This window comes from Ahaetulla prasina, chromosome 2 (assembly GCF_028640845.1).
Source record: "Ahaetulla prasina isolate Xishuangbanna chromosome 2, ASM2864084v1, whole genome shotgun sequence".
NCBI classification, from domain to species: domain Eukaryota; kingdom Metazoa; phylum Chordata; class Lepidosauria; order Squamata; family Colubridae; genus Ahaetulla; species Ahaetulla prasina.
The window spans coordinates 158209582-158222433 of NC_080540.1; the positions used below are offsets into that span (position 1 = coordinate 158209582).

General features: G+C 43.3%; 1 protein-coding gene across 3 annotated transcripts in view; it reads right to left on the reverse strand.

Moving 5' to 3' along the window:
• Positions 1-8604, reverse strand: part of GPR182 (G protein-coupled receptor 182) — a 31259-nt gene extending 22655 nt beyond the window's left edge. Inside the window, exon 1 of one of the 3 annotated variants that reach the window (XR_009153725.1) lies at positions 8498-8600. The gene's annotated coding sequence lies outside the window, so the exon portion shown is untranslated. Of the gene's footprint in view, positions 1-7279; positions 7574-8497 lie in introns of those variants that run through there. The other 2 variants (XM_058171490.1, XM_058171489.1) reach the window with 2 other exon arrangements.
• Positions 8605-12852: the final 4248 nt, after the last annotated feature.

Below are 12852 nucleotides of genomic sequence, written 5' to 3' on the forward strand. Positions count from 1 at the left end.
AAAGTCTTAGAACATTAAAGAACAAACTTCTAATGAAACTCTTCACGCTTATGGAAGCAAGGATGCTGTTTAGCCTGCCTTTTTAGTTTCTTCTAGGCAGCCTGCTGGGGGAAACGGTGGTGGGATTCAAATTTTTTTTACTACCGGTTCTGTGGGTGTGGCTTGGTGGGCATGGCAGGGGAAGGATACTGTAAAATCTCCATTCCCACCCCACTCCAGGGGAAGGATACTGTAAAATCTCCATTCCCACCCCACTCCAGGGGAAGGTTACTGCAAGAATAGATGGGGGTAGGGCCAGCCAGAGGTGGTATTTGCCAGTTCTCTGAACTACTCAAAATTTCCGCTACCGGTTCTCCAGAACTAGTCAGAACCTGCTGAATCCCACCTCTGGTGGGGGGGGAAGGAAAGTGTTCCCCCCTCACTCACTCCTTTTATACTTCAGGCCTCTTCCCAGAATTCCCTAGATGTTTGCGTTTGTTTTGGGTGGCTGATTTTCCTCTGTGCTGTTCCTGTTTCTTGTGCTTTCTGCCAGCTAGTTCTGCTCCTGCTCACGGGGCCCTTAGGGTCTTCCACCAATTGTGTTTAAAGCAAGCCAAGATTCCCGGCTTTCAGCAGGATTTTTGGCAGAAATCCAGATGGATCAACTTCCTAAGGACCAGGGTGATCCTGCTGCTGTAACAATGTCATTTACTGTCCTGTGGGTCTCAGAGGATGGGGCGCGCAGTGGAGCATCATATTTTAAAACCAGTATTGGTTTTAATATTTCCTGTGCCTCCTTCCAGATATGTAAAATGGGCTGGTCTGGCTTCTGCATTGTTGTGATAAGCAAAGGCAGAACTCTGAAAAGTAAAACCCTTGCCAAAAAAACCCCACGACCCTAAATTGGTGCAAGATGCCTGCACCAACTTACAGTCCCATACGAGTGTATGGCATAAAATAAATAGGAAATACTTATATAGCAATAAACTACGGTGGAGTCTGGAATAAAGTAGGGCACGTCAAAGACTTTCTGTTACATACCATTAGGAATCTGGTAGCAATGCCTTATATAATATGAGAGCCACAAGCCTGTTTTGCTACTTATATTGCTGGCTGCTGTATCTCCTATCCAGAAGGTGGTGCTCATGTATCACCAAAGTTTATTCGAGGAATAAGCTTTTTTGTCTTGAGAAATAGGATGTCTTGGCTTTACTGTTAAATTCACAATCCCAATTATGTGACTAAGTGAATCACTTGGTCATTAAGCAAATCCAGCTTCCTCAATTGACTCTGCATATCAGAAGCCATCTGGAAGGCTGCAAACAGCAATTATGTGACCATGGGATGCTGTAACTGTTAGAAATACATGCTGGTTGTCAAGTACCTGACTTTTGATCATGGTACTACAGGGACACAAGCGATGGTTGTGCGAGAATCAGTTGCAAGTTGCTTTCTCCCCTTGCCATTGTAACTTTGAACGACTGTTAAAAGAATTCTGGTCCATGACTGTAATAAACTGAATCGAATTGAATTGTTAAAAGAATGATCCTAAATTGAGGGCTACCTGTATTTCTATCAAGGAAATTATAAAGCAGAGGTCTTCAAACTTGGCAGCTTTAAGACTTGTGGACTTCAACTTCCAGAATTTTGGGAGTTGAAGTCCACAAATCTTAAAACTGCCAAGTTTGAAGACCCCTGTTATAAAGGATATTTGTCTTTAAGATTCCAAAGTTACGGTTATACCTGTGTTTTAACATTTCTTAGCTGCAATCTGATTCTCATTTTTCTGTACAGGAGCGTCCCTGACTTTGGTGTGTCTGACTAGTGAGTAGTTAGGTATGGTATAGGATTGTATTATTGGATACTTTGGTTTAAAGACCAACTTTATTAAACACACTTAGTTTAGGCTTCAATCCAGTAGATAAAATGTAAGGCATAAGCTTAGACTTAGACTTTGGAACTAGACTTTGGGCTTATAGAGTTAAAACAGTGTCGCCAAATCCAGTTTGTTATCTACAATGCCTCTTTATCTAGATAGCTCAACTCAAAGCTCACTTCCATTTCCATTCTTCTAATATCCATGGGATTTGGTGAAAGGTGTGCCGTCATTCTTATTTTAGTTTTCTTTCTTTGATGTTATAAATCCCCTTTAATTGTTCATTTATTGAGCGGAATACATAGTCTAATAACAGCCAGATGCTTGCTTAAGAAAAGATTAAATCCCTCCCAGACCAAGTTGCTATAACAGAAAAATAGGTCCTAGTAGTTACTCCAGATGTGACTTCACTCCCCCCAAAAGAGTTGGCATTGGACTTGGGACTCCTCCTGGATTCAAGATTTAAACAGAGGGCAAGATTTGTTTGCCTTTAGCAGAGACAGATTGTTATAAAGAAAACCTATCTATGTGATTAATAAATATAGACAATGACTTGGTTGAAGCACTGATGACGTTACTTAACTGGGTAATGAAACATCTGCAAGAAAACAGCCAAGCTCAGAGAGCACCAGGGACTCCACAGTTCAACTATGAGCTTGAGATATTATCTTTTATTGGAATGACATGATTACACACAATCAATCAAACAAATAAAGAATCAAAATAAATAAGTAATGAAAACAAGAGACTTTATACATTTAGATCAGGGGTGTCAAACTCGATTCCATTGAGGGCCGCATCAGGGCTGTGTTTGACCTTGGGGGGCTGGGGTGGGCGTGGCCAAGGTGGCTGTGGCCAGATCAACATCACTTGTGTCAGGGGCGCCTGTTGTGGCCCGAGCACTTTGCCAGAGAAAGCGGGCTCCTGAGCTCCATTTTCGGCTATGACAGCCTCCTGCAACCCTCTGCCAGCTGCTGGCAGAGGCACCATGGGCCAGTCCTTCATTGTTTCCAGAGCACCCCCATGGACCAGATCTAAGAACCCCATGGGCCGAAACTGACCCCTGGGCCTTGAGTTTGACACCCCTGATTTAGATCATTACTCAGACTTCTTTAGAGGGGCAATCCATTTTCCCAGCATTTCCTGAGATAATTGCAAGTGGCAGATAATTTGGAAAAAATGTATTTCATCCTAGTCATTTACCATCACTTCATGCCCATCTGAATCATAAGACATTTCAGGGTTCTTTAACAGCAGGGTCTATCTATATTTACAGATCCCTCACATCCAGGACATAAACTGTTTCAATTCCTACCCTCAAAACGACGCTACAGAGCACTGCACACCAGAACAACTGGACACAAGGACAGTTTTTTTCCTGAAGGCCATCACTCTGCTAAACAAATAATTCCCTCAACACTGTCAAACTATTTACTAAATCTGCACTACTATTAATCTTCTCATCGTTCCCATCACCAATCTCTTTCCACTTATGACTGTATGACTGTAACTTTGTTGCTGGCAATCCTTATGATTTATATTGATATTGATTGTTCCTGATTGCTTATTTGTACCCTATGATCATCATTAAGTGTTGTATCATTAAGTGTTAAATTTGTACCCTATGACCAGCATTAGTGTTGTAAATGTACCTTGATGAAGGTATCTTTTCTTTTATGTACACTGAGAGCATATGCACCAAGACAAATTCCTTGTGTGTCCAATCACACTTGGACAATAAAAATTCAATTCAATTCAATTCAATTCAATTCAATTCTATTCTATTCTATTCTATTCTATTCTATTCTATTCTATTCTATTCTATTCTATTCTATCAGAAGTGGGAAGGGGGAGCAAAGGTTTGACAGGAGTGTTGCAGCAACACAATGGAAGTTTCACCCCTTTTGTGCATGTGTTATAGGATCTCACGTACAGGTATGAAAGGGTGGAAATTGATGGGGAGGCATTGCCTTCTTCATTTTGACAAGTGGGATCCCTTGGCTATTTTTGAACTGTTTTCTCCTTTGAAAGGATTTCTGAAGCCAATGCATGAAATTGACAGAAAGTTTAAACTGGAAGGGAGATTAAACTGAAAGCTGAGCTCCTCGACCGGTTGAGTTGAAGGACCAGCAATTTCTTTCTTTCTTTCTCGCCTTGAATGGTTTCCATCCCAGCTTCCTGTCCAAGAAAACCATTTGGCCTGGCCATCTATTTTCTATTGTTCCAGCAGCAGAGCACAGAATTTAAGTTGCAGAATGGCAGATTCTGCTTAAGTGCTAGAAAGATTTTCCAAATTTCATGTGTTCCCGTTCCCAGCTGGATAAGTTCAAGCAGAAGCTAGACTCTTCTAAAGGGGTGTCAAACTGGCGGTCTGTGGGCTGGATGCATCATGTGCAGGCCACGCTCACCCCAGCTCTGCAAAGGCAAAAACCATCGCGCTATGTCACGTGACGCAATGGAGCGTGCAATTCTAGTAAACCATCGATCTGAGATGTTTGTATGTGGATTCTTACACCAGGGAGAGAGAGGGAGGCAGGCAAACTTCAAAAAGCCTTTTAGTTTGTGATTTTATTATTCTAAGGGAGGTCACTGTTCAACCCCTATAGCAGTGGTAGACAACCTGGTCCCTAAAGCTTTCATGGTGGGTGGTAGGGATTTTGTCCGATACTGAAGCACTTTCCTTTTTTTAAAATTTAATTGACTTTTAAAAATTTTTTATAGCATTATTTAAAAACATTTTCATTAGGATTTCATAAAATTCCCTGTGACAATTTAAATTTCTGAAAATATACTATTGGTATCGCCCGCACATAAGTTTAGTTAACGTTACGTAAGTGAAACTAAATGGCGCTATAGTGTGACCGCAAACAAAAGACCCTCGTCCCAGAATAGCTCGCGCATCTCCCCCCACACCACCCAGCTGTAACAGACAAGCAGAGCTGGTAGCCGGCGCCCCCCCAAACCCAATCCACGATGCACGAGAGGCATGTGCAGACGACGATACACGGTGCATTACTATGGAACCGGTGGGTGGTTAGAAAATTTTACTACTAACAGAGATACAAAAATGGGCAGTAGGTATAAAAAGGTTGACTACCCCTGCCCTATAGGAATGAAGACACTTTATTTATCCCCTTTCCCTACCCCTTTTTCTTTGGTGCTACCTCTTTTTAGACATGCACCAAGACAAATTCCTTGTGTGTCCAATCACACTTGGCCAATAAAAAAATTCTATTCTATTCTATTCTATTCTATTCTATTCTATTCTATTCTATTCTATTCTATTCTATTCTATTCTATTCTATTCTATTCTATTCTATTCTAAGCATGAGGCAGGAAGCTGGGTTCTTTTGACTGCTGGTTGAAAGTCCTTTCTGGCAGAAAAGTGGAGTAGTGTTGTTGTTTTTCAAAGTGAAAAAGGAACGCCAGGCCAAGGAATGCAAAGTTCACACGAAACACTGGAGGGCAGAAGAGGAAAAGAAATGCATTGCCACCCTTCTATCCCATGATTTTGGAGGCCCTTGTCCCAGTAGAAGCAACAGCTCAGAGACTTAAACTATTACAGCACAAACTTTCATGGACCAGAGTTCACCTCAGTGGATACGAAGGATGAAGATGGAAGGCTCGTTGGAGAAGTTGCTGAGCATATTCCCATTTGTCCACAAAGGAATGGTGCCCATGCCCACCAGGGCTTATTTAAGTTACACAACATGAGCAGATGCATGAAGCTAAAGGCTAATTTCCATCTCTGCAAACTTCTAGTTTCCATCTCTGCAAACTTGTTTGCCTTACATGGAAATCTTAGAAGTGCATTTTCTAAAAGCAGATGGAAGCATCCCAACGTTGCCATCTGAGGATTTGTTGCAATCCAAAACATTCTGCAGTGGGTTAGTGAGCTTTACCTGGTTTTAGAGATTCCTGGCTAACCCCGAATAGTCTACTGCTGCCACCTAGAGCCAGGCTGGTGTAATGGAATGATTGATGACTAGAAAATGGCTTTCAAGTCCCAAAGACTGAGTTTGTGCAGAGATCTTCCAGTAATGAATAGAATAGAATAGAATTTATTGGCCAAATGTGATTGGACACACAAGGAATTTGTTTTGGTGCATATGCTCTAAGTGTACATAAAAGAAAAGAAAATATGGGTGAAAGGATGTGGGCGAAAGGATGCTTTGCGTTTTTCAGAAGATGTTGTGGCCAAAAGGCAGTTGGATGTGAGATCCAGACTGGAGATATTTCTCTTTGGAGGAAAGAGAGATCTTGGGATCACACATATGGATTCTAAACAGCTCTTCTATTGTGAAGAAACTGAGTTTTTTGCAACTGCTCGTGATAGAATAGAATATATTTTTTTATTGGCCAAGTGTGATTGGACACATAAGCAATTTGTCTTGGTGCATATACTCTCAGTGTACATAAAAGAAAAGATACGTTCATCAAGAGTTCTAAGGTACAACACTTAATGATAGTCATAGAGTACAAATAAACAATCAGGAACCAATCAATATCAATATAAATCATAAGGATACAAGCAACAAGGTTACAGTCATACAGTCATAAGTGGAAGGAGATTGGTAATGGGAACGATGAGAAGTAATGCAGATTTAGTAAATAGTTTGACAGTGTTGAGGGAATTATTTGTTTAGCAGAGTGATTAGCTAGGAATTGCAGGTTCCATCATGCTCTAAGCCATTAAGGATTCAAAGTTTGACATAGTCAAACTTGGCATTTAATTTTCTTTTTATTATCAAGTGACTGTACAATGGGTGGTCACCACTTGTACAGGCTCTATGAGTCGTAAGTTATAAAATTCTAGGGCAAATCTATCTGAGAGAGTTCTGGTCCATTCAATTGAGGAGTAGGATTTTGCACTGGGACATTCCCCCCCACCCCCATAAAATCAAAGTGCTCGTTCTCACATGCAATTGCAAATGTGTTGTGTGTAGTTTGGCTCTTTGCAGTAAGGTGGTGTGACATTCTGAGATGGGATGGGACAGGGATAAACTCCAAAATCAATTGTATTTTTGAAGGAAAAATACGGCCTGTGAAATATAACCTCCCCAGTCTGATATCAAAACCAGCAGTAACCCTACCATGGGAATTCTTTGCCCAAACATCTGAAGCAGAGGTGGGTTTCAGCAGGTTCTGACCAGTTCTGGAGAACCGGTAGCGGAAATTTTGAGTAGTTCGGGGAACCGGTAGTAAAATTCTGACTGGCCCAACCACCATCTATGCTCTGCCTCCTGAGTCCCAGCTGATCGGGAGGAAATGGGGATTTTGCAGTAACTTTCCCCTGGATTGCGGTGGGAATGGAGATTTTACAATATCCTTCCCCTGCCACGCCCACCAAGCCACACCCACCAAGCCAAGACACGCTCACCAAGCCACACCCCAGAATCGGTAGTAAAAATTTTTAAAACCCACCGCTGATCTGAAGATTATGGTGCTTCCATGGCTCTCACAGGCCTCCTCTTTTCCCAAGGGACTTGTTGGCTTCCTCTTCAGTGCCCCTGTGTCTGTTCTGGGATCCCCACCAGAACCAGAAGTAGAACATTTTCTCCAGTCCTAAGAATGTTCAGAGTCTTCCTTTTTGGCAGACAAGCTTGCCAGGGTTTCCATAGAACTGACATACCAGCTCTTGCATGTCTGACTTTGGAGGTGTGAGCAAGATTGAAACATTTCAGTCATCAATAGGGCAGAGAAAACACACCAGCCAGACCTCCTAGACCAGGGGTCTGCAAACTTGGCTCTTTTAAGACTTGTGGACTTCAACTCCCAGAGGTCCTCAAGGAACTCAGGAGTTGAAGTCCACAAGTCTTAAAAGAGCCAGGTTTGCAGGCCCCTGCCCTAGGCTGCACAAAAAGAGAAGCAGGGGGCACAAGCTCTATAAAGAAGTTAATGTAGTAAATCTCAACCATAGTTCACAGGGAGGGCAGCCATTTTTGTGGGTGCTGTTTCACCTTCTCAATAGTGGCTTCTATGTAGGGTCAACTGAGGAAGGATGAATGCTTATCTTGGTAGTCAGCATAGAATTGTATGTCCCTATGACTGACACGATAGATAGCTCTTACAACTACGAATGGAAAGATGAAAGGCCTGGCACCATCTCAGAAATGAGAGAGATTTTAAGAACTGTGTAATTAGCTCTCAGCATCTCTCTCTCTCTCTCTCTTTCTCTCTCATTCTCATGTTTGGCTTGTACCAGTGGAAAGAATTACGCAAAATGAACAAGCATAGACAGATGTGCCTGCTTTCACTGCACATACTCAGGAGTGCCAGACCATCGCGGCCAATGGGCACATTTGGAATTTTGAGAGCATATCACGGACGTTCTCCTCCAACTCCAGGCCTGCCATGATGGGAGGAGCCAATCAGAAGCTTCCATGAACAAGCAAGGAACCTCATGAGGTTCTTCCCCATTGGTCCTCTTCCCCTCTTGAATACACTCAACCACCTTGGTTTACCTCTGACTTTTTCTTTCTAAGTTCCCATGTAAACCAAGCGTTGGGTTGCAGCTACCCACCACTCTTATTTCCTTCCTTTTGAGGCAGTGTTACGCTATAGCTGTGGCTACCTTCCTTTAAAATAAACGAATAAAGGAAAAGGCATATTTTTTAAAAAATGGTGAGGCAGGATACTTACCTACCCGAAGGAGGTTTTGTTAGGTGGGTTGATGCTCGTGAGCAACCTGTTGCAGAATCACAGCAAAACTGAATCACAATTAGCAAAGCGCAGGATGAACTCCTATATCACTTGAGCAGGCTGAGGCAACATTCCAGTGGGGAAATTCAATTTCAAATTCAATTCAATTTGCAATACTGCAAAATCCCCATTCCCACCCCACTCCAGGGGAAGGATACTGCAAAATCCCCATTCCCACCCCACTCCTGGGGGAAGGATACTGCAAAATCCCCATTCCCACCCCACTCCTGGGGGAAGGATACTGCAAAATCCCCATTCCCACCCCACTCCAGGGGAAGGATACTGCAAAATCCCCATTCTCTCCCCACTCCTGGGGGAAGGATATTGCAAAATCTCCATTCCCACCCCACTCTGGGGCCAGACAGAGGTGCTATTTGCTAGTTCTCCGAACTACTCAAAATTTCTGCTACCGGTTCTCCAGAACCTGTCAGAACCTGCTGGATTTCACTCCTGCCCTCACCCCTTTCTCTTCTTTGCACTACCACCATAGCCAATGCGGAGAAAAGGGGAATCACATCCTTCCATGTTCTAATGGAAGAATATTCACTTGTCAGGAGAGGCAGATTGGATAACGTTGCCTGTATAGCTGCAGAATATGGACAGAACACACAATTGGATCTGCTCTAGGCACTCACGAGCAATATAAACCTTGATTGACAAGCACTGAGGAAACCTGGGGTGCAGCGAGGAGGAATGAGCTCAGTAACCATCAGGTTTCCTGCCACTTTGGGAATAGATCATTTCTTTCTGCAATTGTAATAAAACAAAATTGGAGGATGCAGCCCAAGGAAATGCCTGTTAGGTATACTCTTTCATTTTTAATATTTGGGTTTTTTGTTTTTAAATCTATGCAAGAAGAAAAGTAGCTTGTCAGGAAGAAGGGCTATATTCTTTGAAACCATTCTTACGTTTCAGAGAAGGACTGGGAATACAAAGAGCAGCCTCCTAAAAGGGGTTTGTCCTCCTTGCATGTATCTTCTTGAAGCTTCCACCATCACTTCTGGAGCAGAACGGCCCAGTCCCTGCTGTATCCACAAAACTCACTCAGCAGTAACAACAATTTTGTTTGGCAGATTAGCAGATTTGGACTAGCTGACTGCCGCTTGCGCATAAAAGAAAGGACGGGCACTTCCCTTCTAGTACATTTTTTGCATTAGGGGCCCATCAGGTGCGTAGTATGGAAAGCACAAAAATAAGCCAAGAGGCCAACAATTCGGATGTCACTGCGGTCCCTCCCCAAAAATGCACAACGAGGTTTGGAGGCAAGCGGCCATTCTTGTGTTTGAAGTGGCGGGAGGAACTAACAATGTCTGCCTGTCCTAAAGGCCTATTGTAAATATTATTTATATATATATATAAAGGGAAACTTTGCTGATTTCTGGCATTACCTAAGCCTCTCAGGCTGTTCCACATTTCCCTCCCAGATCTTGGAATGCCCTTCTGTCACCTCTCTATCTTCAGCTACAGAGAAATTATGACATTGGCCAGATCTCCAAAGGACCAGAGGGACTATTGGGGTTCTTCCATGAGGGTGTCCTTTACCAGGAAAGCAGACAGGACTTTTCCTGTTAGCACAAGCACAAGGAGAACAGCAGAATGTGCTGTACCTGCCCCTAGGAACTGAAAGGTACAAGGCTCTGCCAGAGCTTGTAATCTCGTTTAATTAAAAGAGTGATCAAATATTCTGGCAGTCTTCAATTAAAGGTATTGGCATGGCAGGGTGGAGACATGACATGAAGTATGCATGTGCTTGAGCGTACGGCTTTGTCTCTGGGATCAGGCTGCCATTTTCCTAAGTGTGCCCTGCCCGAATTTTCAACCTGGCATCATAGGTGACACACCCTGGGCACAAGAGAGACATTTAGGCAGTGTAGGTGCCAGTCTCAGAGCGATAGAGGGGAGAAATGCCAGGCCATTGGGTACCCACCACTGTCCTTTGCCGATCTCCTGAGCAATGCTCTCATCGATTGAGTGCAAATGTGGGACAGTCACTTACAGTCATTTACTCCAATAAATTCAGGCCAATTAATGGCAGCGCTTGCTTGAGTGAATGGATTAGACAAGTAAATCTGCCACCGTTGCCATCTGAATTAACCAGATGAACAATTCTGAAGAAATGGGTTCAATGCATGCAGCTATTTCAATTGCCTAATCTTAGGGCTCATTCCCACATCCCCTTTTTCACCTGTCCCTGAGCCAGGAGGAAGTTGTGTCAGCAAAATAGTGTTGATTCTACACCATTATTTTAAAACTACATCCAGATCAGGAGTAGACCGGGCTCTGTCAGTACCGTCCTGTCATGAGACACCGTACAGCAGGGGTCTCCAATCTTGGTCTCTTTAAGACTTGTGGACTTCAACTCCCAGAGCTCCTCAGCTAGCTTTGCTGGCTGAAGGACTCTGGGAGTTGAAGTCCACAAGTCTTAAAGGGACCAAGGTTGGAGACCCCTGCCGTAAGAGAAATGATAGGTGGTTTCCCTGGTGGAAATTCCAAGCCTGCCCAATGTCACTGTGGGAAAAGTGGCCATCCATTGCTATACGGAACATGTATTGAGATGGTGCTTGTACTTACTGGGTACTCCATCCAACCAATTATACCCCCCCATCCTTTTTTTTTGCTTGAGGATTATCAACCTGTTGCCCACAAGATGGCAGCAAAGACAATTTTCTGTCTCTCTTGGGAGCCTATAGGTGTCTGTATAGGTGGCTGATTTGTGCATTCTAGTTACTGTATAGTCAGGAGATAATTGTTGAAAAGGCAGACTTCAAGTAACCAGATTTCATTTGTGTGAAAGGAACTCTTGTTCTGAAATAGGAAACCATTCTGTAGGATGAGGTCAGTATTGCCTATAAAAGGAAGAAAATAAAGAGCCCAGTGATTAAATAGAAGAAGTTGGTTCCAAAACAGACCAGCCAAATCAATTGTAGCACAGTGGATTGCCAATCCAGATTGCTTCATCCCAAGGACCTTCCTCCTAGGGCCGAGATGGCGAAACTATGGCACACGTGCCGGAAGTGGCACACAGAGCCATCTCTCTGGGCACACCAACCGTCGGATTCCAGTGCGCATGTCTTTGAAGACCAGCTGGTCTTTGCGTGTGAAGGCTCACCAGAAACCGGAAGACCAGGTGGCCGGCGTGCATGTGCATGTCGGAAACCAGAAGCTCCGTTTTCCGGCACTCGCATGTGCGCCGGGGAGCTGCTCCTCTGGTTTCTGGTGCTGCCCCGCATGTGTGTGCATGCTCCCGTTTCAGCACTCGATGCTGAAAAGGTTTGCCAACACTGTTCAGGGCCTTGGGTTATCCACATAGGAAGTCTTGTGCCAATGGAAGAGGAAAAGCTCTGTTTCCACACATTTAACTTCCAACTTTGAGCTGCTTTAGTAGCAGGCATCAATAAGCTGAAACAACATCCCAGGGATATGCCTTCAGAAATGATTAATGGGGCCTTTTTAAGCACAGCAAGTGAGCATGTACAGTAGATGAGCCTTTAGAATGGCCATTCGGTTTCATATACTTAGAACACCTGCCCTTTCCCCTGTAAGACTATTAAAAAGTCTGCTGCCTACAACTAGGTTGTTTTTTAGACAATCTACATCAGGGGTCTCCAACCTTGGTCCCTTTAAGACTTGTGGACTTCAACTCCCAGAGTTCCTCACCCAGCTTTGCTGGCTGAGGGACACTGGGAGTTGAGGTCCACAAGTCTTAAAGGGACCAAGGTTGGAGACCCCTGATCTACACATATTGTTTTTCTCCTCCATTTAATCAATGTATCCAGTAAATCATTCCAGCTGTCAAAGAGAACGAGAAAACTTTTCTGGGGAATGCCAGTCAATTCAATTCAACATAATGCTGCTTTTTTTGTATGCACCCGGAAATGGCTTGTTATTGAACAGATTAAAAAAGAAAGATGTAGTAAATTGTACTACTCTAATTTGCTACATTAAAGAAATGACTTTGAATTTGCTCTATGTACTGGTATATTCATTCCAAAACTTTGTCCTGCACCCAGAGTTTACTTTTGCACATTAAAACAGAGGAGAAAAAATGGTTAGCCTTAATTTACAATACCTGCGTTTAAAATAGATTCAGCAATATTGGCTACTTGGTGTACTGATTTGAAACACGTACTGCTGGAAGTGTGGCAAGCAGGAACTTCTTCATTTGCCCAGGTGTATTATAGACAGGCCTCCCTAGCGATAAGTTGAACTGGTGGGTGTTGAGGACGGCCCCAAGTCATCTCTCACACAGATTTGGAAGCACACCTGGTGATACCTTAAACCCATCTTGCATTGTT